The sequence below is a fragment of the Cebus imitator genome, unplaced genomic scaffold (assembly GCF_001604975.1).
Source record: "Cebus imitator isolate Cc_AM_T3 unplaced genomic scaffold, Cebus_imitator-1.0 Scaffold55, whole genome shotgun sequence".
NCBI classification, from domain to species: domain Eukaryota; kingdom Metazoa; phylum Chordata; class Mammalia; order Primates; family Cebidae; genus Cebus; species Cebus imitator.
The window spans coordinates 2921820-2926805 of NW_016107370.1; positions in this window are offsets into that span (position 1 = coordinate 2921820).

Below are 4986 nucleotides of genomic sequence, written 5' to 3' on the forward strand. Positions count from 1 at the left end.
AGTGACAGAGTGAGACCCTGCCCTCCGCCCCAACAAAAAACCCCAAAACCAAAACAACAACAAAAACGTTTCAGACCCACAGAGGATTTTTAGAACAGTGAATATACTGTGTATACTATAATGGTGGATGGATGGCATTTGTTCAGACCCACAGAACGCACAACACCAAGAGTGGACCCTCGTGTAAGCTATGGTATTTGTGAATCCCATATGATAATGGCATGTGAATTCAGTCATTGTAACAAACGTGCCACGCTGGTGCCTATAAGGGAGGCTGTGCAGGTGGGGGCAGAGGGTGTGTGGGAGATCTCTGCATCTCCCTCTTCATTTGATGTTGAGCCTAAAACTGTCCTAAAAATACAATCTTTCAAAAAAAAGTTTCAGACCTCCTCAAGAAACGGAGGACAGATGTCAGTTTTGTCCACAATTACTGAATCAATGCCCTTTGCCTACTGTTTGAATCAGCTAGGAGCAATTTACACAAAGCCAGGAGTCTTTCTGCATATTCCAGGGACTCCTGGCTGCACCTGCAGCCATCTTTAGCACAAGCTCATCTCCATAACAATGCACCAAGGCCCGGAGAAGCTTCCGGGACTGTGGCTGTTCTGATGTGCATTCACCTTCAGTTGTATGGGAAGTGAAGGACAAACACTTTTCTATAAGGGCAAACACTTTGTTTACCATCTGGAAACAAACCTTCTGGTAAACAAAGTTTGCATCACAAATTGGATTACTCCCACTCCTTGCTTTTCAAAACCAGCTCAGAAACCGTGTACATTATCTAGCAATGACTAATTGACTTTATGACACAAGTCTGAACAAAGGCCAAGGCAAGAGTTAAAAAATAATATGTCTGGCTAGGCACGATGGTTTATGCCTGTAATGCCAGCACTTTGGGAGGATGATGTTAAAAAAAAAAAAAGAAGGTGCAGGGAAAACACTCCATTTTAAAACTGTGTGAGATAAGGTAGATAAAAAGCCTAGTCATGTGTTATTTCTAAAGTGATTATGTGGCTACACCGTTGTCTATGAATAAAGGAAATCTAAGAAACTATTAGTGAACATAGTTATTATTACCTCATCTTGTTCCTAGAGAAGCCGATGGAAGTTTAGAGTCTATATTCAGGCGGGCGGGCACCTGTAATCCCAGCTATTCAGGAGGCTGAGGCAGGAGAATGGCTTGAACCTGGGAGGTGGAGATTGCAGTGAGCGGAGACCACGCCACTGCACTCCAGCCTAGGCCACAAAGTGAGACGGTCTCTAAATAAATAAATAAATTCTGAAATTATAGAAACTAGCCTGAGGCGATGAAGTTACACAAAACTTTACAGATTAAAAGTCATAAGGGATGGGATAGTGGTTTGCTGCTTTCTGTGTAAGACAAGCTTATTTTGGGGAATCATCCAAGTTTGGCATGCATCAACTCTCTTGATTTTACACTGCCAGTCCAAAAAAAGTCTTTATCTTCAACAATACAAACTTCCACAGTCACTCCCCTCACCTGTCTTGCAGTGCTCAGCTTTATATCCCTGCAGCCCCCTCACGTGTCACCCCAGCTAGGAAGTTACTCAGGGTCAGGTAAGTGGAATTAAGTGTGGCCAGTGTTTCTCTACATGCACAGACTTAAGTCTCTGGATCAGAGAGTTTAAGACTCTATCCTCAGAGTGGCTTAGTACTCAACACTATGTAATTATGCTTTTCTATCCTAACTATGGCATAAAGAAATGAAGATACCTTTCTCCTATGTTGCATTAGAGAGAAATAGAGCTTTTTGGAGTGTTTCTAGAAGGTTCTACAGGTCAACACTAGCCAGCAGGCTTATCTGCCTTCCTACTGTGCACCTCTGTCTGTTTCTCCTCATTCTCTTCCACTCCTTCTACACTATCTTTCTTCCCCTTGACTTAACCTCCTCATTAGATAAGACTGATCGCATTTCAGCATCATGGAAAAAATGGCAGGTGAAATGGAGGCTACAATTGTTTGCATCTGCCATCTGGGGCGACATACACAGAAGATATGTGTGTGTTCCCTCCCTATTTATTTTAAACATAAAATAAATTTACGTTTAAAAGTAAAAATGAAAACAAATCTTTTTAAAAAAATTCTAACTAAAACTGTTAACTGCCAAAGGCTGTAGCACTACAAAGGGGTTAGGGACACACCAGCACTAAACTGAGACTTATTTTTCTTCTAGAAAAGACATGAAAGGGATTGAAAAAAAGATGGCTGCAGGTGCAGCCAGGAGTCCCTGGAATATGCAGAATATATATGTGCATCCCTCACATAGTGATGTCAGCCACACTTTTCTACGAGTACTTGACTTGGTGAGATTGCCCTGCACTTCCAAGGTGGTGGAAGATCACGAGTCTTCCCTGAAAGGTTCCAAGCAGCATAGAGTGTCTTGTTTAGCTAATTCTATTTAGCATATATTACGTAGACTATTAGTAATAGTTCTAAGATTCAGGAATAAGCAAAAGACATCAGCCATGACCATTACACTCCAGTTGATTTTCAGTTGCTGGTCACGGTCGTAGCGGGGCCATAGTGGGACTGGACGGACAGCAGGGATGCACCGAAATTCAGCAGCCATAAAGGTGAACGGATGTCCACTCGTTGCCATTCAGAAAGTTTTCCAACCATTCTACTATAATAACCAGATAATGTTAAGTAACAGTGTTGTTAGTAGACTCATAACAAACAAAAGCTCGCCAAATAGTGACAAAGGTCAAATCGGGAGACTTTATCTGGCATAAATATGTTGAGGCTGTGTTCTTGCAGCAAGTGTATAAAGGAGATATTTCCTGGTACAGCTGCCTAACATTGACATAATGTGCCAACATCAGTGGCATGGGTACAGTGGGATGGGAAACATCATGTTCTTATTACCTATGTGTCCACATTCTAATACAACATAGAGGTGCTAATGATGATGTCACACATAGCCAGGTGTCCCTGTGAGAGTCCAGACCTTGGAAAGAGTGAGATGCAAAATCACAATCTTGAGACGTTGAGCATTATAGGCAAGGCTTACATACGAAAATAATTTGTTTTCTGTTTTGACCTGATTCCATGGTGAGTAGAATACACTGGTCTCTGATTGCTGGTGGGAGTGAGGGGAGAGGGTGTAATTTGAAGCCAATACAGCTTTATGATCCTAGAGCTCTGGCTTAAGAGAAAAAACACATTTTTATTACATTGCACAGTACTTTATGTATTTAATTTTCTGTTCTCATCCATGCATCACAAGGGTAAATCAAAGCAGAAACAAAATGCACTCTCTCAGTCTACAGCAATCTCCAAGTGTGTCCCAAGAGCATGTTCTAAAGTATCACGGGCTTGGAGAGTCCCCAAGACCTCTGAGTTCTCTCTCTTCCCTTCTTTTTAGCCCCTCTTCTCTTCTGTCTGTTTCCCTAGGCTGTTTTTGGCTTGAGCCCAGAGGACTAATACACCTGAAGACACCATCAACAGATGACTATTAGCATGAGAATTAGCCATGCTTTGTGCTCACTTGTTTTGCTGTTTGTGGATTTGCTTTGTCTTGCTATTTAGCATAAACTCTTTGGAAAGTTTTCTCTACCCAGCACCACCCCCTCGTAACCCCTTCGTGCTTACCTCTGAAAGACAGCTGAAATTGCACAATCTCCAGCTTTATCTCCAAATGATCACATACAGTTTAAAATACAATTCGAAATATTTGCAACAGATACAATTTTAAAAGGGTCCATATCCTTCACATTCTTCTTCTGGATCTTGTTCTAAATGTATTTGAAAATATGACAAACTCTGACAAATTCATTTTTTTAAAGCCCAGGAGAAAAACCAAGCATGTAATTAAATACATTTCAAGAGAAAAAATAATAATTGTAAATAAACATATCTTAAAAGGTTGGGCTGGGCATGTTGGCTCATATCTGTAATCCCACCACTTTGGGAGGTCAAGGTGAGTGGATTACTTGAGCCCAACAGTTTGAGACCAGGCTGGGCAACATAGTGAGACCCATGTCTACAAAAAATTAAAAAAAAAAAAAAAATTAGCCAGGCTTGATGGCATGCATCTGTTGTCCCAGCTACTTGGGAGGCTGAGGCAGGAGGATTGTTTGAGCCCAGAAGGTCAAGGCTGCAATGTAATAGCATCACTGCACCACAGCCTGGGCAACAGGGAGAGAACCTGTCTCCAAAACAGAAACAAAAATGAGAGATTGATTTTACGAAAAACAAAGAAGATGTCAAGTATAAGAAGAAGGAAACAGGTTTTTTCTTTTCAGATTGACAAATAGTATAAAGAAAGACACTATGAAGAATAATGGAGGACTGTGAGAATTTCTTCTGTCATTCACTGCTGGTGGGAGCCTCTCTGAAGGGCAGTTTGTTTCAAATTGTTTTCCTCTGAAAAGAAAAAGAAAGAAACAGTATGGATGATCTTAACAGTGTAAACATGTAATAATATTTTATTTGTTACATTTTTGTTACATTAAAATATAATAAGTAAAAATGTAACACTGTAATAAAATATTGGTAGAAAACAGGCGTGTGTGTGTGTGTGTGTGTGTGTGTGTGTGTGTGTTTGAGACAGTCTCACTCTGTCACAGCTTACTGCAGCCTCAACCTTTTGGGCTCAAGCGATCCACCCCACTCAGCCTTCCCAGTACCTGAGACTATAGAAGGGCACCACTACACTTGGCTGATTTTTTAACTTTTTTTATTTTGTAGAGATGAGGCCTCACTATGTTGTCCAGCCTACCCTCAAACTTCTGGCCTCAAGTGATCCCCCTACCTTGGCCTCCCAAAGTGCTGGAATTACAGGCGGAAGCCACCATGCCCAGCTCAAAAGATTGTTACAAGCTTGATGGACGTAGTGCCTGCTTAGAATAGTGCCAAGGCTAAAACTTATAAACGGAAAGAGACAAATTTGACTACCTAAAAAACTCTAAATGGCAAAAACATGAAGTTAAAACACAAACATCAAGTTAGAGAAAATAATTTCTG